We start from the raw sequence: 25137 nt of genomic DNA, 5'->3' as shown, positions 1-25137 counted from the left end.
TTTATTGGCCAAGTTCTAATAAATGATTTGTCCTTAATATGAAGGATAAATAGATATAAAAATAATAATAAAAAAAATTGTATAAACAAGAAGCTTTTATATTTAAGTAGATTCATATACAAATCTTTCTATGGCATCTGTAAATCTCTTAATAGCCTTTGCTATGCCAATCCACAAATAACCAAATGCCAACAAGTGAGATTCTCAATAACTTTATAGAAAATCCATAATTTCTTTTGAAAGACTTATCTATGTATTCTATGTATCAAAAAATTATTATAGCTCTATATATCCATCTTTTATACCTCCACAAATTCTTGCTTCCTAAAAACCCATAGATATGCATAAAATGATCAAATTCTAAAAAAAAATCCTTATTTACTTGCAAAAGTTTTTTTTTTTTTTTTTTTTTTTTTTTTTTTTTTTTCAAACTTTAGGATCTCATATCTTTTAATTCAAATTTTTAATTTTTCTCATATTTTTGCACAATGTAGCATATACTTTCAAGCTTTACCTCAAAAAAAACAATTGATAGTAGATTCACTTCTAATCATTTGGCATCTTGAAAATCCTAGCAAATGCTCTAAATCCTAATTTATAAACACTTGAGTATTATTTTCTTCATATCTCAAAAATTCAAAATCCAAATGCCACCAAAAATTTTATGTAGTTCTTTAACATATTACATATTCTTAAAAAAATAAAAAAATGAATCAAAACCTTATTAAAATACTAGATATAGCTCAAAATACAAATACTAATTAATCAAGTAACTTACTACCCTCAATTCCAAATGCTGATTTCAACACTCAATATCTTATTTATCCTAACTTAGATTTTATCAAGCCCCATATATAAAATATAGTTAAAAATATAAAAATTTCCTTCATTGCTTTCTATATACATGTGTTATGTCCCAAATAATGGCTATAGATACAAAATCAACACCTTGACTCTGAGTGCATATTTTTCTTTTACAAAAACTCAAAATTATTCTATTTTTGTACCAAATTCATACTCAAAACCATAAACTTACCAAATTAAGCCATTGATATTTGAAGGATTCAAAAAGAATAATCTTAATTCTTAATAAGGCTTAGACAACCTTCTTAAAGACCATTGGATATGACTTTTGGCTAATAAAAATAGAAATTTTTATTATCCATCTCAATTCATTCATGTAGATGGCTAAATTATGCTTTTTGATACTAAGACCTCTTTTTAATCTTTTTTTTAATATGATTTATGTAGTATGTATTCTAAACACCAAATAAAAGAAACATTATTAGAGAGAAGAAGCATTAATAAGACTATTTCATTGAAAGTTACTCAAAATAAACAATATGTTATTATTTACTTATAATCTTCAATTATTCAATGAAGCCATCAATTAAGTTGTGAAGTGCATTTATTGATTTTTTCAACAATACAATAAGATAAACACATATTGTCAATATTACGCCTTTATTTTGTATTTTCTACATCTCCTTATTATAACAAAATTTTAATAGCAAAAGATATGTATATTGATGCAATTTTCTTCAAATTCCTATTTGATGAAGAAAAGAAGAGTATAAGAGAACACAACATATGTTTGTACTATAGAAAACTTGTTTGTAAGATTGATAATTTCTACAAAAAGAGTTAGCATACTTATCAAATGAGGAGTGTGGTCACATCATACAATACTTTGAAAAAAAACAATGATGTCTAGCCACAAAAAAGAGCATGTGATATTATATTGTAACATGACTATTTGGTAGTAGAAAGAAGAAAATATCATACTATAGAAGAACTTATTTTAAATTATGGTAGCAAATTACCTTAGAAATATAGATAATAATTAAGAATATAGTAAAATTAATAAGTATTAATGTTTTTTTTTTTTTTTTTTTTTTGTAAAAATAAATTTTATTTATTTTTTAAGAACATAAATAAAGTAAAATAAGATATATTAGCAAAAATAGTATTATAAGAAATTTTAGATAGAAATAAAGAGTAGCAATAAAAAAATTACTTAGATAAATCTTAGATTGATATCTATAGAAGGCCGGTTATAAACTAGGGTCAAAACCGGACTTGAGGGATGAAACCACATTCCTACAACAAAAAAATTTTATTTTATTTTTTTATTTTATTTTTTGAAAAAAGTATAGATTTCATAAGAAAACTTGATAAGATTTTATAAATATTGATTTTGAGGGATTTGAATGCATATTTACTTTGTAAGAACTTCAAAAAGTTTGGATTGTTTTTAATGACTTGGTTTTGTATTGAATAAAAAGTAAGTTACATTTTCCTCAATTGTGTGAGTTTTATAGTAGATCCATAGATGATTTTTTACAGCTTTTTGAATGTAGTTGTAATAAATATGGAATATGAATTTAAGTTCAATTAGATAGTAAAATAAAAAGTAATTAGGGTCCAAGTGAGTTAGGATCTTAGAAATTAGGTTTTGAAAGTCAATGAGGATTGTTTAGATATTAAGAAAGATGTCAATTGGATTAAAATATTTTTTCAATGTTTTGTTGGTTGACAGTTTTTTACATTCATACCAATTTTGAAAACAATTCAATGGTTTAAGAGAGAGATATTCAAGATATTGAAGGTTTACATTGAGATTGGAGAAAAAAAACGGCCTACATCTAATCAAAGCTTGACTCATTTCTTTTAATTTGTATATTAGATTTTCTTGAAAATTTGTGTATTTTTCTATGTTTAATACTTTGAAATGTGTAAGAAAGTTGAATTAACAAAAATAATAAGTGTAAAATTTATTGAGGTTTAAAATCTATCGTGGTATTTACCTAGGATTTGACTAGGATTTTTAGGATTTCTTTTGTCCTTCTTTAGAATTTTTTTATTATTTTTTTAAGATACCTTAATTTTTTATTTTTTACTATTATTTATTTGGGATATTTTTTCTTCAAGATTTATATTCTATTTCTTTAGGATTATTTGTGATTTCCTTAGAATTTAATTATAATTCTTGATTATGATTGTTTAAGGTTTACTTTAAGTTGAATATAATGTAATAAGTTTTTTTAGATTATTTAAATTTTTTAAGAAGTTTTTAAAAACCTTATGCATTTTTTTTGGTTTTAATCAAACTTTAAAGTAAGATAAAATTCTTCTACACTTAGATGCCTAATGCATTCTTAAGCTAATTTTTACTTAACATGATAGTGGCTCAATTCTTCTACTCCACAAATCAAATAAGATCTTGTATTATCATCTAATCCTTCTTGTTGTTTTATCATGTTGATATGTTTGTATGCTCAAAAACTCAAAATTATTTCTTTGTAGATTTATAAAACTTTGCTTTCTTTAATGACTTAGAATATTTTTAAATCCATAAAATTTTATAATCAAGAAATTCAATGTTGTCTATATAGAGGTCATAGATGGTCGACCTTTATACTCTAAAATCATATTCATGACACTAGTCTATTAGACGTAATATCAGAAAACCATAGTAGTTGAGTTATATTTAATATCATTTGGTTTTAATCTAATTCTAATATTTTAGACTTTCTTTATTGAAAAGATATAATCTTTGTAAAAATTGAATATTTTGTAAAATAAATTCTTTTAAAATATTACAACCTATTACCACTAAAAATTTTAAAAAATTCCATATATCTTATAGATCTAAAAGAATATAGATTTATTTTACTAAAGCCAAAGTTTTTATGAGAGAAATCAAGAAAGATACTTCTTTTGTTGTTTATGCAATTCTAATATCTGAAGTGGCAAGTAGTCCAACAACCCTTTTTTAAAAAATATAAAGAATTTAAAGATGTATTTGAAATGATAAATAAAAATATCTTATTAAAATATTTTCTATTTAATTGTGCTATAGATTTTTAAGATGACACACAATCATCTTTTGGTTCAATTTATAACTTATCACAAAACTAGTTTATAACATTGAAAGAGTATAAAAATAAGAATTTAGCAAATAATTTTATTTTCCATTTCAAATCTCCTACTAGTGTATCTATAATCTTTGTAAAGAAAAAGCATGGATCTTTGCAAAAGTGCATTAACTACCACAATATCAACAAAGTAATAATAATAAAAATTATTCTTTATCATTGATATTTGGACTTTTTGACCAATTGGATGAAATTTAGATCTACATCAAAGTAGATCTCTATAAAGTTTATAATCTAGTATGCATCAAAAAAGATATATAAACTTTAAATACAATGCCATGCCTTTAGACCTTACAAATGCACTAGCTATTTTCTAAAGTTTCATAACGAATGTATTTTGTGAATTCTTTGATGACTTTGTTATGTGCTATTTGGACAACATTTGATTTGGACTTATTTCAACTTACACAATCATTTGAAAAAGATTGAATATATTTAATTGAAATAATTAGATGCTTTATGATTAAAAATAGAAAGTACTAAAAAAATTAAAAAATAGAAAATAAAGTAATCATATATACATTTATTTCTATAAAACTATAGAACTTATGTTATTAAGGGATACAAAAATAATATATTTTAATATATGTAGTCTAATAAAGATAATGTTGTTAAATGGAATATAATACTTATTGACCTATATCAACTATTATTTAAAGTTGTAAATATATCCACTAAAAGCAAAAATAATGTGCCATAGATGATTTCAGAAATTTTAAATTTGGAATTTGACAATTGTATATATATATATATATATATATATATATATAAAGTATTTTATTCCAGAAATGGTAGAAAATATATATTAGTAAAGTTTTAAAAAATAATTCAAAAATATAACATATTATATAAAATTTGTGCCTTATGTATATTACAACAAAATAAAGTTGTTAAAGAAGACAACTATATTATTATAAAAGCAGTCATTAGCATGATGCATGTCCAAATATTTGAATTAGAATTTTTTTTGTAGCAATATATATATATATATATATATATATATATATATAAGAGACATTCTATAAGTGCCATGGCTAAAATAACTTCCAAAGAAATGTGGAGTTTGAAGATGTGTCTAATCTTATATTTAAAGATAATTTATTATATTACTTATGCCAAAAATTTGGATGCAAGGACATAATGTGATCTTCTCCACTTTTTAGTCATTAATTTATATATATATATATATATATATATATATAATTATAATAATATTAATCAAATTTCTAGTTATTTAAGAACTAGATTTATCATTATTATATATATGAAATTCAAGATGATCTTGATCATAATTTATTTCTTTGAAATCTAGAAGTTTCTACTAAAACAAAAAATTTTAATTCTTTAATTTATTTTAGAAAACATAATAACCAAAAAAAGCTTCTATAAATAATAAAATCAGATCACTCAAAACTCTAACTTGTTCAAATTTTGATTAGTCCTTTTTGTTCTAAAAAATATAAAAAATTTTACATCACACTATTTTTTGGACTAATCCACCTATCTACTTAGATTTTCAAAAGTCTAAATTCTAAAAATAAAATATAGATCTACAAAAAAAAAAGAAAAAAAAAAAAAAAACTATGATTGTAATCAAATCATTAAAATTTCAAGCATCAAATGTGAAGGTAAGTTCATGAAAAAGTAGAAGAAAAATTCGTCAAAATATTTTGATATATTCTTGTAATATCCAACCAGAAATTCTAAAGCTTCTACTAGTACACAGATCTTTTAATCAACAATTTGATATTTAATGTCTCTAAATATAAATCCTAAATTCTAAATAAATTCTTATTTAAAATATAACTTAATATTTTTAAGGTTAGACAAGTCTAAAAGAAAAAAAAACTTTTTTGTTTCAAAATAGTAGTCTAGAAGAAGTTATTTTTTTAATCAAATTCTAAATTTTAAACTTTAAATTTCTAAATAAGATCCAAAGTATAAATTCCTAAATCCTAAATTTTAAATGTAAATTCCAAAATTCTTGTCTAAATATTTATAGATTTTTTTTAGTTTTTTTTTAATTCTTTTGATGAATCTCATAAATAGAATTAATTAATAAATCAAATTATTTTATTATAACATATATTTTTCTATGATCAAATTTTATTTTATTTTTTTAAGATATATAATTATTATAGGATTTAAGATTTAATAGTACGGATTATGTATGTACACATATAATAATATGTATTGATATAGTGTAAATAAATAATAATATATTGATAATTTATATATACCAATATCAATTTTAGTAGAAAATTATCTATAATTTAAGACAAATAAAACATATATAGATAAAAAAATGGCAAGATATTTTTCAACAAGAAAATTAAAACTAAATATAAATTCCTTTAAATATTTATATTATATTAAATTATTATGAAAATAATAATAATTTATTATTTTTTATTAATTTATATAGATAAATATATTAAATTTATTAAATATATCATATTATAGTTGATGAAAAAATAGAAAATTATTTTATTTATCTATTACTTTAGATTTCCTTAAACTATATTTTGTTTCTTTTTTCTTGCAAGTTTTATTTCTTATCTTTATAGAAACTTCTCTGTATTTTTTCATTACATTCTATCACCTTACTTTAATTTTTAAATCTTATGTCAGAATTTTTATGTTTTTTGTACATAAAAGACTTTGTATATCTTTCTACAATGTACTATTATTTTTTGCACATAAAAATATCAAATTTCATGCTTATATATTAATTTTAGTAAATTAAAAAATCATATGTTTTATTTTAAATTCTATGATATATTTGGATTGATGGTTGTGATTTTGGTGTGTTGCGTAATAGCTTATGGTGATAAAATCACATTGCAATAAATACTTCTTCAACATTCCTTTACACTTTTGTTCTCTTTTAATTAATCTTCTAACTGAACTTTAACTAGATATGCCATATTTGAGGTGAAAAAAATTAATAAATTTAAATATATCCTAATTTTTATATATATATATATATATATATATATATATATATATTTATATAGATAATTACTCCATTCATTAAAAAGCATATACATGGACTAATAAATTAAATGAATGAAAAAAAATAACATGAGTTTAAAAGCCCCATTCAAAATGCTAGCTAGGCTTTTGGCCACATTGATTCATATGCACGTCTGCAGCCTCCCTCCATATCATTACACTCGTCAACCTACACCACTGTCAAAGTTTCCTACCACTAAGCAAGGCTTTGGAGTGGTAGTGCCCTTTTTGTGAGCCATTGCGAGCTTCAAGTAATAACAACAATGACTTTTCACCGTGCTGCTACCATTTCACCATTCCATTGATTCAAATCTTTGATGAAATTTGTTACAATAAGACAAACATTTTGTTATGAAAATCTATCTCCATAGAACTTTATATTAAAGTACTTTTTGGCCTCACTACCATGACCTTTGAAAGTATCTTCATTTGACTAAGGTTACTGCTTGTTTAAAAAAATAATTAAATTAAATTAACAGTTTATAGAATGAAATGGTTACATTCACATAAATAGATGCAACCACCACAAGTGTACTTGCTTCAATAGCATAAAGCCTCATATATCAAATATATTTTGAATATATATATACATATTATATATTTTATTTATTTGTATAGAATTTACATTATATTTACTAATTATATATACCTATGTTTTAATATGATATTAAATTTTTTTTTAAAATTTTTTTTTGTAGAAATTCCAAAAAAGAAGTAAACAAGTTTATCAAAAACAAAAATTTGATGCATTGGAGATATTTTTTATAGAAACTAGGGTACTGAGAATCCTTTTTCTTACACAACATGGCTACAAATAGCAATACAATTAAGGATTGGACAAAGTTTGATGGCACTTGGTTAATATTTTGAAAAAATAAGATATAAATGAAATTTGAAATTGAAGACATGTGAAAAATTGTGTATAGTAAAGACAAAGAACCAACACCACTTCAAGATATAAATACTATAATAGAGTCCACTCCAACAAATCAAGCAATAATACTTATATGAAAAGAAAAAAAAAACCAAAAAAAACAAAAAAAAAAAAAAAAAATGCTCTTGCTTCCATTTGGATAATATTATCTTTCATATTTGAGCATATTAATCTAAAAATGAAGCATGATTAGCCCTCAAAACTATATATTCAATAAATAGTATAGATATTCTAGCCTACTTATAAGAAAAGTTTGTAATATAAAAATGCAAGTAGGCAAATCCGTCATACAACTTTTGCATAATTTCTACACTTTTCTAATTATATGGTTCCATAAGAGTAATAATTCTAGTCGAAATAGAAATTCTCACCTTAATGAGAACTATGCTATTTCAATATGGAACTATCATACAAATATTAAAGACAACTAGAACTACCACCCTTCCAACATTAATTTTAATTCTTTTCAAAGAAAAAACAGCCATAAAAGGCTCATTCTTAGAAACTCAAGCTTTTTTTGTAGGTTGCAAAATAAAAGGCAAGTGGTAATTTTGTCTTATTATAAAAAATACCACAAAAAACTTCAAATTTATTAAAATCAAGACTAAACCAACAACTCTATATCCTTATTGTAAGAAAATGGGACATTGGAGCTAATATTATTTTCAAAACAAAAACAAAGTTATTACAAATATTATTGTAATACAACACATATTTAAAAAATCAAATTCATACTAAAAAATAAAAGATGTTGAAGGATTCTCTCCTTTTTTCTATGCAAATTTCTATTATATTCAAGTTTATTGCTTGAAAAGAGCTCCAAAACCTAAAAAAAATCAAAAGCAATCACTATGTTGATGATAGAGGAACTACTTACCATTTATTTTATATAAGACATTATTTTCTTGACTTTCAATTTTTTTTTTTTATGACAATAAAGTGCATCTTGAAAAAAAAATTATCAATATATAATAAAGGCACAATTAAAATATGATTAATAAATGGATATGTCTTCTAACTTAAAAATACCTTTTATATATCAAATCTTTACAAAAACCTATTTTTTATAAGAAAACATGATAATTATGGAAGAAGATTACTCATTAAAAATCAAAAGTGTAACTTATTTGATTTAGATAACATAGTATTGGTCATTTGTCATCTTACAAAAAATATCATTTACTCGGAACCATAGTCTTTCATGATTCTTCAACTTTGGCTCATCTCATTCACATGATTAATATTTAATCCCTAGGCCCTTGTTTGGTAGTTATTAGTTTCTTTAAGTCTTCGCAAGCTCTAATGCTTCTCAGCTCATTTCCATTATCAATCAATCTATCTACTATTTCAATAAATTTATTGCTCGCTGACATGCCTTACTACCATTACTTTCATCTGTTAGCAATTTTAAGTCTAATACTATCAAATCTTCCAATTTGCTTCTTGACACCCTTGTTATTGTCTTATATCTTATTTCCAAAAAATTAGTCACTGTAAGTTTCGTCATCTCTAATACAAAGAACTGACCTTGGATTGTCCATCTTTTGATGCTTCTTATGTATTCTTTGATACATTTTGGCCAAAAAGAGAACTATTATTTTTTTACCTCTCAATAGCACTAGTCTTTCTTCTGGCTATGACTTTTTGACAGAAGTTCCTTCTAACAATCTAGCTCCTATCTCAACTTATCTTTTTATTATTAAATAGTATGAATATCATCTACCTCTATAACTTTTGATTTATGCACATACCACAATTCTTTATAAAACTTTCTCTTCTCAATAAATCAATAGAAAACAAACATCCATGTTTTATTGCAGCCTTAGGCATATAAGCACACCTCAACTAAAACAACTCACTCAACATAATTTTCCTATTGGCCTATTATTCAAAAATTTATTACGTCAAATGTGCTCTATTTGCCTGCATGGAAAACAAATTATTACTAAATTCTCTAAAGTTGCTACTTTTTGCACTATGCAACTTCTTGAACTTGCACATTCAGATTTAAGTAGTTGAATGGCCACCTCAATCTTTTCCAACTTCAAATATTATATAACTTTTATTGATGATTATTCTTGATATATAATTCTTCATCTTCTTTGACAAAAAATAAATACTTTAAATTCTTTAAAATCTTTTATATATAGACTAAGATCCAAATTAGATTTAAAATATGTTTTCTTTGAATCAATTAAGAAAACGTCCCTCATTTGAATTTGATAATTATCTATCCATTCATAGTATAGAATATCAATTAACAATAACTTATAGCTCAAAGAAAAATAGTATTGTTGAATGTAAAAATAAAATATTCTTAAATGTTATATGTTGTATGATTCATGATGCCAACTTAGCAAATCACTATTAGAGTGAAGTTGTTACATATGCAACTTGTCTTTAAAATAAAACTCTAACTAAAGATATTCTATGTGATCCAACTCCTTTCAAAAGATGGTATAAATGTAAAATTAATCTCACTCATCTTTGTATCTTTAGAAGCACATGTTTTATAAGAATTCTTGATCTTCTTCAAATCAAGTTTACAAAAAAAACTTATAAATGTATTTTATTAGAATATAGCTCTTTTAGGAAGGCTTATAAACTCCAAAATAAACTCACTAATGTATTATTAGTCTTACAAAATGTTGCTTTCCAAGAAGATCTTTTTCCTCCCCATAAAGCGGTCCAGACTTCTTTTCTTTTGAATGATTCCAATTCAACTCTCTTGTCTTTATTTTTTTATTTCAATGGCCTCTTCAATAGTAGAGCCTCTATCTCAATGCTTCCTATGTCTTCCACTTTTGGTCTAGTAGACTCCCTTGGATCTACTTTTGCTACCTTCAATGCTCTAGCTCCAATTCTTCTAACAAGTGTTTTTGTTGTCTTTGAAGATGCACCTTTGCTATTGCATATTTTTCATATACTTGATGACTTTACTTTGCTAGTACATAATGTTCTTCCAATTCCAATGTCTTCGCAAATTAATCCCATCAATTTGCTAAATTTTGTAGCTCTTAATATTGTGAGTCTCTACAATTTGTCTTGAGTTGTCATGAATTTAGAATATTGACTAGAAATCTAAACAAGAAGTTGAAGAAGAATTGGCAAGAATTAGATTAATCAGATGAGTACGAGAACAACACTAGAGAGGTGAGCTAGAGCTCCAAGAGATGTGTTGTCGAGACTGAGGATCCCCTCAATCTCGGCTCCTATATATACTACAAGCTAAGAAACTTCTCAAATAGCTTCCACAAACTAGGAAGCTTCTCAAGCACCTTCTACGAGTTAAAAAGCTTCTCAAGTAGCTTCCACAAACTAGAAAGCTTCTCAAGCAGCTTCCACAAAGTACAAAGCTTCTCTAAAATCTTCTAGAATCTTCTACAATTTTCTAGTATATGTCCTTGACATCATCCCTCTTTTTAGCTTCGAGGTCTCTGAGAAGCACTCCTATTGCAAGTCAGTACTAATATAAGAAGTTAAAAATTTGTCGCATAGTGTCTACAATATACTCTAATTGTTGTTCGCACAACAAGTAGTTCATTGGTCCTTGTAACCAATGATAGTATCCTACGCCTTCAATTTCCAACCAGGTATGAACTTTCGTATCTTTATTGTGAAAATGGCTTGCAAACACTCCTTCGGGAAGATCACCGTAGGCAGGTTCTACCTCAAACACAATTACTAGCGACCTGTTACTAGGTAACCTCTGTCCTCTTTGTGATATAGGTAATTCTTCATCTCGGAATCGTCTTCGTGAGATACTTAGTTAAGAAGACATAATTGGTATGGTATCTATCTCTTGGCTATCCATATCAGACCAAAAAATACAAGCACTAAATATGGAAGAATTGGCTCAGATTACAGATTTATAGTCTCTAACTATGTCTTTTAGAGGTTCCTTCCCCCCCCCCTTTCTTTATAAGGTTGAAGATTAAGAGACTTCAAGGACAAGGAACTTCACTAAAAAACTTTAATAAAAAAGGCTTAGGTTTTTGAGGATATTGTCGATGAAACTCTTATATCTTTTGTCACGCATTGATAAGATTTTTTGCTAGTTCCCATGTGCGCTCATTGATATCATAGTCGCTCCAATGCACTAGGTACTTCAATTTCCTCCACTTACGCCATGAATCTAGTACCTTTTCTACCTTGTATTCCTCATGGTTCTCAATTTCAATACTAGGTGGTGGACATTGTACTCTTCCAAGAAAAGACGACTCTCGATAAGGCTCCAACAAAGAAACATGAAAGATTGGGTGTACCTTCATAGCAACCGGTAATCCTAGACGATATGCTACTAGATTAATTTGCTTCTGGATGACAAATGGTCCCAATCTCTGGTAGTCCAACTTATCACATAGCCACTTGATTTTAATGTTTCGTCGAAGCAGCCATACTTTATCTCCAATTTTGAAAGTAGGTGCCTGATTCCGAAATTTATCTGCGAACACCTTGTAAGCTTCTTGGGTGGTTTGCAATTGAAGTTTCAACGTAGTTTAAAGCTCCGATAGTTGTTTCACAAATCCTTCAGCTGTCGAGTTTTTATTAGTTGACGGACTCAACAAAGCAAGCTTTGGATGATACCCATAGTTGGAAAAGAATGGTGTTTATTGAATTGACGCATGAAGGGTGTTGTTATATATAAATTCGGCTAACAATAGATATGTAGTCCAATCATCTTGCTAATAGTTGATGCTGCATCGTAAATACTGCTCTAAAGTTTGATTCACCTATTCCGTTTGGCTGTCAATTTGAGGATCGAAAGTTGAAGAAAGCTTGATATCCACCTTTAATATCTCAAAGAGGGATCTCCAAAACTTTGATACGAATTGGATTCCTTGATCCAACACGATATCATCTGATAAACTATGATATCGATATACACTATTAAGGAAGAGCCTTGCTATGTCTTTGCTTGATGATGTTTTCTTGCAAGGGACAAAGTGTGCCATCTTTCTAAGCCGATCTACCATAACAAAGATGTTGCCAAATGAATTTGATGGCAACAAGTCTGTAATGAAGTCCATAGAAACTGAAGACCATGGTCGATGTGGAATATGCAATGGCTGAAGAAGAGAGCAAGGACGATATCGAGGGTTCTTCGATCTTGAACAAATGTCACAGGAGAGGAAAAAATCCTTGATGTCCTTCCACATTGGGCGCCACCAAAAATCTCAAGAAATAAGTTTCAAGGTCTTATTGAATCCAAAATATTTCGCAACTGGAAAGTCTTGTTAAGATTGGAGAACTCAGAGTCAAGCTGGTCTCTTTAGAATATACAACCGCTCTTCAAAGTATAAAAGATTTCCTTCTACCTTAAACTTGTCATTATTAACATATTGCATGATATCGAGGGGTTATAGAATCTCCAATAGTCACAGTACATATTTGGTTGAGAAAGTCAGCATCAATTGGTACTATAGCAGAGCAAAGCTTGAATTGTTCCGACTTCAATAATGTTGTACATTGTTGATCAAATGTTGCTTCTCCAGCCTTTGGCACTGGATATGATCTCCTTGACAATGCATTAGATAGTCTTTGTTGCTTCCTAGGTCAATAAGTAATAACAAATTCAAATCTGGATAGTAACATATTCTATCTAACTTAACAATGATTTAGAACCCGAGCCGACATGAAGTACTCCAGATTCTTGTGATCCGTGTAAACGGTCATCGGATGCGCAACTCCTTTGAGAAAGTGACGCCACTCTTGGAAAGAATCCACCATCGCAAGAAGTTCTTTATCATAGATCTCATAGTTAATCTTGACAGAAGAAAACTTTCGAGAGTAGAACGCAACCGAATGAAGCTTCTTGTTTGCGCCTATCTGCAAAAGTACAACTCTCATAGCAAAATCTAAAGCATCAGTCTCCAAATAGAAGGCCTTTGCAAAGTCCGGATATACCAAGATTGGAGCCATAGTAAATGCTGTCTTAAGATCTTGAAATACTTTTTCTACTAGAGGTCTCCATTCGAGCTTGTCTTTACATATCAACCGAGTGAGTGGAGTAGCAACTTGAGAATAATTCTTGATGAAGATCCAATAGAAGTTAGCAAAGCTAAGAAAGCATTGTACATCTCTAATTGTCTTTGGAACTTTCCATGATATAATTGTTTCCACCTTCTTAGGGTCCATCTTCAAACCTTCCGTAGTTGCAATGAATCCCAAAAATTCCATCTTAGTTTGGTTAAACAAGCACTTCTCCAATTTGGCGTAAAGTCCTCATTCATGGAGTTTTTCAAGGACCAGACGAACATGTTTCTCATACTCTTCTATGTTTTTGGAAAATATCAGAATATCATCTAGATAGATGAGAACAAAATCGTCAAGGTGCTCCCGCAAGATGTCATTCATCATGTGTTGAAAGACCGTCGGAGCATTGATAAGATCAAAAGGCATGACATTATATTCAAAATAGCCATATGTTGTACAGAAAGCTGTCTTCCATTCATCTCTTTTCTTGATTTACACGAGGTTGTAAGCTCCCCTGAGATCAATCTTTGTAAAGATCCTTGTATACCCAAGTTGCTTTAGAAGACCTAATATCAAAGATAATGGATAACGATTCTTCTTTGTCACCTTGTTGAGACTTCGATAATCCACGCACATCCACAGCGAGCCATCTTTCTTCTTCACAAATAAGATTGGTGCCCCAACTGGCGACTTCGAATGACGAATGAAGTTCTTAGCTAGATTCTCGTCAATGTACTTTTGTAACTCTGCTAACTCCATCTACGACAAATTGTAGATTGGACCAAAAGGTGGTTGTGCTCCTTCCTGCAAGTCTATGGCACAATCGTATGATCGATGCTCCGATAGTATGTCGGCATTCTTCTTTTGAAACACCTCTTCAAAATCCTTATATTGCTCTGGTATACTTGCTGTCAAAATCTTCTCTCCGCTAGTTGAAGTTGTATAAATGACAAACGGTGTGCCTTCCTTTGACAATGTTAGAAATGCTCTTGCTCCAATAAATAAGGGTTTTTTGATTCGAGATCTTCTAACAGACTTACTCTCGAAATGTTCTATAGAAAATGTCATCTTTCGTAACCTCCAATCTATAGATGGGTTATGCATTTTTAACCAAGAAAGACCAAGAATAACAAGGTTTGATGAGATTCTAATAATATTGAAAATAACATAACTACTATGGTCTTTAAACATCACCTCTATAGGTTCTGATTCATGGATGAGACTACCAGACAATAAAGGTCGTCCATCTATTACTTCTACGTGAACGGGTTTAGATTTTCATACTAGAAGAATCTCGTGAGACTTAGGATATTCTTCGTCTAAAAACTAAGCAGATTCTCTTGAATGTAATAACGCTAAGGTTTTTAGTTTCTGAGGGCCAAAAGATAGAAGAATGGTAAAGCAATGGACAGGTTGAGCAGAAAGAGAGGAACTTGATTGTTGTTGTGGTATTGAATTGTCCAACCGCACAATCCCTATTGTGGCTAGGCATCTTTGTTTTCTTGAACAAACATGCCTCTAGTCCTGACAATGCGTAGATTTTACTTCTTGAGGCAATTTCCAGCTCTGTGGCCTTCTTCACCGCAATACAAGCATAGCCCTTCCTCTATACATCGCTTTTTTTATTCTAGAGTTAGGGATTTGACATGTATCACGTCAATTTGCATGTCTTCCACCTTTGAATATGAATTCAAGCTGCTTGTTGACATAGTTGGAGCGTGGTGAGCCGTATGTTGTCTTAAGCATTAATCTTGGCGACGTTGGAATAGATGATTATCGTACTTCACAGCTTGGCTAATGGCTTCGTTAAGCGTTCGTGGATCGGAAAGAGATAATAAAAAATCCTTCATGTCGTTCCTCAAGCCCCAATAAAATTGTCTCATCAATGCTTCCTTGTTCCAATTGATGTCATACGCTAATTATCTGAAATCTAATGCGTAGATTAACGCAGAGCGTGCTCCTTGTCGTAGTGACCAGATTTTTGTTGTAGCCCATCATGCCTTGTCATGTTTGCTAAATGCTTCTACAAACGCCTCCAAAAAAGTTTCAAAGTTGTTCAAAATTGACGATCCTTTTTCAAACAAAGGAGTAAACCATGATAGAGCTTGCTCCGTGAGTAAAGTTCCAACTAGTCCAACACGTGACTCCTCCGTTGGATAGCGTTAGGGCTGCAAAGCTATTATCAATCTAATTTGATTGACAAAACCTCAAAACTTAGAACGCGTATCATCAAACTTATCTAAAAGACTAATTCGGGGCTCCTTTCGTTGTAAGACCAATGGTCTTTGTTGAACTAGAGGCAAAGTTGTTTTTCTTAGTGTTGAAGCTTAAGGCTGATGAATTCTCGATTGTGACATCTTGGATGCTCCATCATCATGAGGTCTTGCAATAATTCCTTCAATCTCTACAATTCTCTCTGATAACGTAGCAAGAGCATTCATAATGGCGTCCAACTTGGACTCTGAACTTTCAATCATACTAATATTTTGACCTCCGGCCATTTTAAGAGAAGAAAAGAAATGACTCTATAAGAAGGCAGTATTGGTTTAGAGGAGGGTACTCCGCAACCTCTAAAATGCCTTAAAACCTTCAAGAAGAGGGATAATCCACTCTCTCCAAGAAAGATAAGACTGCAATATTATAATAGAAGAAATATCAGTTTAGAGGAGGGTAATCTACAACATCTAAAATACCAGTACTTTCAAGCAGAGGGATAATCCACACTTTAACAAGAAAGAACTAGCTCTGATATGAAAGATGAGTGTAGTCTCGACAAACTGTCACGAATTTAGAATACTAACTGGAAATTTAAACAAGAAGTTGAAGAAGAATTGGGAAGAACTAGATTAATCTCTTGAGTACAAGAACAAAACTAGAGAGGTGAGCTAGAGCTCCAAGAGATGTATTGTCGAGACTGAGGATCCCCTCAATCTCGGCTCCTATATATACTACAAGCTAGATAGCTTCTCAAGTAGCTTCCACAAACTATGAAGCTTCTCAAACAGCTTCTATGAGTTAGGAAGCTTCTCAAGCAGCTTCTACAATCTATGAAGCTTCTCAAGCAACTTCGACGAACTAAGAAGCTTCTCTAGAACCTTCTAGAATCTTCTACAACTTCCTAGTATATGTCCTTCACACAAGCACAACTTTCTTTGACATCTCTTGTTTTTGCATCTTTTTGGCTAGCTAATCAGTCTTCCAACATTTACTCTCCCTATTTTGGCTATAGTTCTCACCATTTCCAAGATACACAATTGGGCCTAGAATTCATGCCTCACATAGCTTGCCTCTTACTTATTATTGATTGGCATGCTTGGAAGAGAATCCTTCATGGAGGATAATATCTCTAACATGTGCACTTATTTGGACGTTCGACGAAATTGCACGTGAGAATAGGTCTTCTCCCTTTCTCGAATCCAAGACTCCTGCAAAGAGCAGATTGGCGAAGACCCTCTCCCCCCAACTGCAATGCCTTCCGAGAGCACATTTTTGTGTAGATTCAGTTCATTTGCTTCAAAATTGTGAAGCCAGACAATAATGGAAGATCCAACCCCATGTTGAAAATGACGCCTATGGTTACCAACCCGATACTATGCCGATATTGCTATCCTCTAGCTTCAATTTCAGCCGTGTATGTAATAATAAAATCACTAAAATTAGAAGTCAAATTATGGAGTCTATAATAACAGTAGGAGTGAAGTTTGTGTGATCGATCAACTCGAGTCTCACAAGTTGATCATGTATAAATTCAATACACATGAAATAAATCGTTGCTCTTGTTTTTCCTTTAAAAATCCTACACCCCAACTACCAGGTCTTCGCCTTTCCCTAGAACTCCGTCCTAATCCACCACCCGCACAGCCTCAATAGCTTCATACATTAGTCTTAATACTGCAGTTATTTGACTCACGTTTTAAGGAGATGGCGGCCGCAAGTGTTGAGGTTGAGGAGGAAGCGAAGGAGGCCGAGATCGTGGCGGAGGCCGCAGAGCCAGAGGCCCCAGTTGCGGAGGCTGCAGTACCCGAGGCACCTGAGATAGCCGTGGCTGAGAACGTGGAGGACGAGGTTGCCCCCGAGGTGGTCGCTAAGGGGGCGGTCCATGCGGTCCATGCAATGCTGTTGGCCTGGAGCTTTCCCCTCGCTGTTTTTGAAGTGTGGCATTGAGGATGGTGGCGGCACGTTTTTGTAGAATCGAAGAATAATGTTGTGTTTTTTATGCATCTCTTGCAGGATCTGCAGTTGGGCACTGATACTGGGCTGGATCATGTCACTGGGCTAGGCAATTTTTCTCTTGTTGCTTCCCGATAATGCACCTATTCTGAGCCACTTCAGCTGAAATTCACCTTCTGCTCTCCTCTGTTTGCGTTATCGGTTTGTGCTTATTTTTGGGTGTGGTTGTTATGTCGCCTCGCTAAGGGATGTAAATAGGTGCGAATTACCTGAAGAAATGTTTACTTGATTTCCTGCAATGTGAGGTCTAATTCTGAGAGAGCGATGGATGTCAAAAAATTGTAAACACTATCAGAGAAGTGGAGTTTGTTGCACTTTCTTTTTTGCTTGTGATCGGGAGATATTTGCAGATGTTGAGTAATGAACTAATGTGCTGACTAAATCGTTTATTCTATATATATAATGTGCCGACAAATTTGTGCTCTCGCTCGTATCACATGTCTCCGAGTTTTTTTCCTTTTTTTCTTTTCTCTCCCCTCTGTTATTTATCTTTTCTTGCTTTATTTCTACATCGATTTCTCCTCTGCTGGCTATTAGTCTACATTTGTGGCACATACTTTGACTCGGACGAGTTGCAGGCACCGGGTGGGGTGGATTGGAACCATATCGGTTCATTTTTTCAGGAATCGGAAATGACCCAAGTTCTTGTATGTTTGTGCATAAACTATTCTGGTGGAGAATCCAGAAGTCCATTAAATAGACTCAAGATCTAAACATGCCCTTGGCAATACAATCATGGAATCTGAATTGGGTTCTGAGCGGTTGTAATGAAAATGCCCGCAGAATTTGGCAAATTCTGCGCAGATCCCCAGGCTGCGAAGTGATCAAGAATGTTATGAGGACAAGGAAACAGCAGATAGAATAATCACAGGAATATCTCTTCTAATACAGACATACATACATATATATACCATATTTTGTATAAAAAAGAAATGAAGATTTATTGTAAAAAGTGTTGTATGCAGTCCAGAAGTAATGAAAACCAAAAAGTAGTGATAATAAAACTAAATTAAATCAAAATAAAAAGGTAAAATGTGAAGATACAAAAAATAATATTATAATGTGATAAGAAATAAAGAATGCAAGAGTGAAGGACAGTTCTGATTTATCATATTGTTGAATTTATCTTATATAATAATAGAAGCTTAAACTGTTTTATTATGTTCTTGATAATAACTGCCATACCCAGTTCGGTTAAGTAGTAGGATTAAGGATTGTAATATATATATATATCTATATATATATATTAATTTATTGTAATTTGATATTAAATGAGTTTTATTTATGTTTATGCAAAAATTGTTTATATTTATATGCATGATTAGAATAAATAAATTTATAGAATTGTATTTGAATGGTAATTCCTTTCAAGTTCTAGTTTTATGTATTTGAAATAATTTTTCAAAAATAAAGTTAAAACTAGAAAATACATAGAAACTTGTCAGTTATCTCTATTCTATGTCAATTTTATTTTTAATTTTCTAAAAACTTCACATGGCTTCTTGCAAAGTTAAGCAATAACAATTGTATAAACAAATCACTTATCAAACACAAATGTGTTAAACATTTTTTACATGTCTAACATGCAATAATAAATTATTATATATAGCTTCTTTACATTACAAACATCATAAGACCTTTTATTCAACAAAAAAAAAAAAAAAAAAAAAAAAAAAAATCCAATACAAACATGGTGATTAATAAACCACATTCTATACAAAAAAAAAAAAAAAAAAAAAAAAATCTAAGCATCAAGCTTAAGATTTGACTTGTGCAATGGATCATTAAACAAACTGCACAACAAAAACTCAGTACAGAAATGTGACTAATCAGCTAAATTTTTATCTTTTAACATGCAAAAAATAACATATAGTATCTAAATTTGATAACAATAATGTCATATCAAACTTTATACATATTTTTTTAATTTAAATCTTGCTCAAATACTGATAGTAGCAAACCACGCTTACAACTACAATGCAACATTCAATGTTAGAAGGATGCTTGGAAATAACTACATAATTGATATATCAAATACCATGTCTGCATAGATACAATACTACCTTTGCACTTCCGTTCTCATATGCCAAGCCTTCCAAACCGCTTATAATTGAACGCCCTGACTTTAAAGTGAAAGACAGAAAATTCAAATAATTTAAGTAAAAACTAACACACACACACACCTACGTTTTCATTCATCCAAAGCACACTAGTGAACCAACAAAATCGATGAATGAAAAATAAAATGCAAACACCAGAAGCCTCGCACAGAATGCCAGCAGGGCAGTTGCCACATAGAATCGCGAGATCCAAGCGACAACCCGACTTTCGCAGCGTGTTCGAGCATTTCTTCAATTAGATTTTCCGTGAAATTTGGTCCAGTGATTGCATCTCTTCCGCTTCGAAATCCCAGTGTAACAGATATTTCTTCGGAGAGTCATACAACCTGGGTCACGGCTGGGGCTGTCTGCGCAGACATCACACTTGGATTGTCTGCGTAGGCATGCTAATTACAGATATTGTGTCCGGCGTCCGCATTCTTCTGTGCAGACATTCCATAATGTATTTATGGACTCTGCATTCAAAGATAGACCCAAATTAACGAGTGCATGCTCAGGCTCTTCTCGTGCAACAGCATTCGTGACCTGATTGATCATCAAGTAAGTTCCTGTGCAGTTTCGTCTCCATCTTCCCGTGTGTTAAGTTTTTGAGTAGTTTTGTATCTTTCCTCTGTTGCTCTTTCATCCCTGCTTGTGTGGTTTTCGCTCTACCTTTCTTTTGTAGTTTTCTCGCCTGTGCTTGTGTAGTTTTGTCTTTGAATTTCTTGTGTGGAATTTTCTTAGCTGTCCTTGTCTGGTTCACTTCAGCTTTTTTGTGTTATTCTTTTAACGGTGCTTGTGTGTATTTTCTTTACCTTTGCTGTGTGTGGTTGTGGTGAGTCTTAGTGCAGTGCCTTGCAAGGCAGAATTAATTCGTCACTACTCTTTTTACTGGGGCTTGACACCGAGTTGTGTCGTTGTGTAGATTCAATTCATTCGCTTCAGAATCCTGAATCCAGGTAACAATGGGAGATCCAACCAAAACTAGCAAGGCTTTTGGAGGTACAAGCCTCCGCCATACTCTTGGCCTCGTCCTCAGCCCCAGCAGTTCCAGACTACTCGGTTGCCTTGAATTCAAGCGGCTACAAACAGAAGAGGAGGGACGACTCCTAGCATTTGTGTATATTTGACTTTGTCTGTTCCTCCTTCATGAAGAGACGCAAGAATGGTGATAGGATTGGTATTGGCGGACACGTTGCATTAAACGATCTGGAAATAATTTTTTTGTAGAGAGAGGCCTCTGCTACGACGATCGAGCGAATGACGTTCATATGATTTTAGTCAATCCCTTCAATGTCACTATGTCGTGGCATACTGCTTCCGACACCTAGTTTCCATCAACTGGGAGAGCTTCGTAGTACCAATTTGGATAGTTAGGTACTGCTTATTCATTGTTTTTTTTTAAGATAATGAACTGAAATTGAATCGTGCATTCATTTACATCACATTTTTTTGCGTTTCTCCGCTTGCCATGTCTTGGTGTTTTTCCTTTGCTACGGGGTTAAGAATGTCACTATCACGAGGACAAGGAAAAAGCAAACAAAATATCACGGGAATCTCACCCAATCTCTAAACCCAAGTGTACTACACAAAAGCTTGAAGGTTCAAACGAGATGTGCAAAACGATGCAATACTAGTCACTCGACAGTCTTCACCTCTTGTAGCGTTTTCTGGTCGAGTATATGTTCATCTGATCCCCAACACAACTAACCTGCGGATTAGCACCTTAATATCAGTCCAGACGACATGAAAACTGAATGATTTAACGTTAATGAATTCACACCGCAGATGACAAGCGTGTCTCTTCACCCCCTCCTGTTAGCTGTCCCATGAAAAACTTGAGCAGCACTTTTGCCACGCGGGCTCAATGGCGGAGGTATCCCCTACTACGTCCATTGGGAGGTCCCGCGAAGCATATCGTCGAAGGTTGGTGCAGATGGGTGACTCTGCCTTCCTTCAGACATGGCGATCTCCAAGCAACAGTAATGGTTTCTCAGCGCGTTGCCAGCATTTCACTGTTCCAACTCCTCGGGCCTTCGATGAAACTTGACGCGATAAAAGATTTTTTTTTCCTTTCGCAAACCCAACCCAGCTGCGAAGAGCAAATTCGCAAAGACGCTCTCCGCCTCACTGCCATGCCTTCCGAGAGTGCCATCACCCCACCGAGGTCACGGATCTGGCTGTCTGCGTGGACATGATGCGCGGATATGATTCTGGGGTTGTGACGGTGTCTGCGCATACACGCTCATGGAAGATAATATCTATAGCGTGTGCCGTTACTCCGACGCCCAGCTGTGCTTCGGTCTGCATTCCTCCTTGCAGACATTCCATGATGTATATGAAAACACACTCGTCAATTCCGAGCTTGTGTCAACATTCCGTTGTATGTATTGTATATTCAGTCTCTTGTGTGCAACAGCGTCACTTAGCCGATTGATTATTAAGTGAGTTTTCTCTCCACCGTTGTTATGTGGTCGTGTTTCGGGGTTTTTGTTGGTTGTTTGGTTGGATGTGGTGATGTTTAGTGCAGCGCCTTCCATGGCAAGTCAAGTTCGTCGCTATTCCAATCACTGGGATTTGACACCGAGCTGTATTTTTGTGTAGTTTCAGTCCATTCGCTTCAGAATTGTGAAGCCAGGCAATGATGGAAGATCCAACCCCAACTACCAGGCCTTCACCTTTCCCCAGACCTGTGACATGGCCTCAGCCCCGTCCTCAGTCACCAACCGAGCAGCCTCAATAGTTTCAGACTGCGCAATCTCAGTGGCTTCAGGCAGCTGCAAACAGAAGAGGAGGGACGACTCCTAGCATTTGTATATATATATATATACACATACATATGACTTCGTTCACATGCAAAATGCAAACATGCTGATAGTATTCGCCGGCAGACACGTAACATCACACATTCCTGTACCATTTTTTTTCCTCGACAGAGGCCTTTGCAACGACGGTTGACGAAATGACGTTCGTTGCGTGTTCACAACATTTCCTAGTCGCCACTATTTTTATCACAATCTCGTAGAACATGGTTTTCAAGACCTTGCTCCAGATCAACTGGATGCGCTCAGCGATTCCAGTGTAACCGTCGCGTACTCATTATTCATTATTCTTTGTAAACAACTTTCTGTACACACCGCGCTTTTCGCTTGCATCGCATGTTTCAGTATCTTTCCTTTTTTTTCGTTTCTGTCTCCTGTTGTATGCTATTTTCTTACTTATCTCCTCTATTGGCTTTTAGTCTACATTTGTGGCACATGCTTTAGCTCGGACGAGTTGCAGACACCGGGTGGGGTGGATTGGGGTGATATCGGTCCATGCTTAGGGGGATCTGAAATGGCCGAAGTTCTTGTGTGCATACACAAACTGCTCTGGTGAAGAATGCATAGGTCGATTAAATAGAATGAAAATGTAAACATGCCTTCTGAAACCCAATCATGGGATATGAATTTGTGGTGAGAGGTTGTGATAAAAATACCCTCAGTAATTGGCAAATTCTGTGCACATCCCCAGATTGCTAAGTGGTAAAGAATGTTATTGTCACGAGAACAACGAAACAGCAGAGAGAACCATCACAAGAGCATCTCCTACTAACAAAACCTAGAATTACTGCGGAAAAGCTGCAAGGTTCAAACAGAGTATGCAAACCGCAGGCTCCAGGAATTGACGACATGATAACTGAATGAGTAGACGTCAAATACCCTGTCTCGTCACCGCCTTGTTTTGACAATCCCAATAAAAACTTGAGCAGCACTTTTGCCACATGGGCTCAACGGCTTAGGTGTCCCGTCCCACGTCCATCGGGAAGTCCGACGAAGCGTATCGTCGAAGCGTGCTGCAGAGGAGTGAGGCTTCCTGCTCTGGTGACTCTGCCTTCTTCCAGACATGGCGAGCTCCAGGCAACTACAAAGGATTCTCAGCGCGTTGCGAGCATCTCACCCTTCCACCCACTCAAATCTTCGATAAACTTGGTCGCGAAGGCAGATCTTTTCCTTGCCGAGACCCAATTGACGAAGACCCTCCAGACCTAACTGCCATGCCTTCCGAGATCCTCATCATCTAGTGGGGATCACCACTGCGGCTGTCTGAGCATACAGGATGCTGAGGTTGTGACGGTGTCGATGCAGACAAGCTCATGGAAGCTAATATCTTTAACGTGCGCTGTCATCTCTAACACCTAGCTGTCCATTAATATATGTTCTCCTCTGACCTCACTCCATGATGTGCATATGTAGACACTCGTTGTGGCAGATTTTATGCAGATCTATTTTATGTACATGGATATTCAGGTTCTTGTGTGCATCAACGTCATTGAGTCTATTGATCAACAAGTTTCCTCTGCACCGTTCATGTGTGCTTCTGCTTGGGGCTTTTGGTTGTTGCGTGGTTGGTTCTGGAGAGGTTTGTGGCAGTGCCTTCAAATGCAAGGCCTATTACTCACTATTCTTTTAGCTCAGGTTACAAGCACACTTCAAATTGTTATAAATACACCCATTATGTTTATATACACACCCAAGGTCTTTGATTGATTGTTTTAGACTCCCGTGTTCTTATCCATGCATGATTTTGGACCTCCTCTTGCCACAACAAAAAAATTCTAGTGGCAAAATTAGAAAGTCATAGAAGAAGTCTAGGATCCATGCCAAGCCAAGGAAGAGGGGGTCTAGAGCACTCAAATCAAAGGTCTTGGATGTGTGTATAGACATAATGGGTGTGTAAATAACAATTTGGGGTGTACTTGTAGCTTGAGCGAGTTTTTTAGCATGCAATAGAAGAGAATAGATTTTTACTTCCATGGAATATTGATAAAATGTCAAATAGAAGTTGAATCATTAGTTGTTTTTACTAAACATCATCTTTGATTTAAATATGATATATTTTTGTTTTGTCTTTATGGTTCATTTATATCTTTTTATTTCTTGGTTTATCATTAATTTTAGTTTTT

At 32.7% G+C, this 25137-nt stretch overlaps 1 long non-coding RNA gene across 1 annotated transcript; it reads left to right on the top strand.

The window, feature by feature from the left end:
- Nucleotides 1-20395: 20395 nt before the first annotated feature.
- Nucleotides 20396-21637, top strand: LOC112276479 (uncharacterized). Its single transcript, XR_012216642.2, has 2 exons — nucleotides 20396-20753; nucleotides 21118-21637. It is a non-coding gene; the product is annotated as an uncharacterized LOC112276479 (long non-coding RNA).
- Nucleotides 21638-25137: the final 3500 nt, after the last annotated feature.

This window comes from Physcomitrium patens, chromosome 24 (genome assembly GCF_059467195.1).
Source record: "Physcomitrium patens ecotype Gransden chromosome 24, ASM5946719v1, whole genome shotgun sequence".
Classification (NCBI taxonomy): Eukaryota; Viridiplantae; Streptophyta; class Bryopsida; order Funariales; family Funariaceae; genus Physcomitrium; species Physcomitrium patens.
Note: the sequence above shows the minus strand (reverse complement) of the source record. Positions and strands in the feature narration are given on the sequence as shown.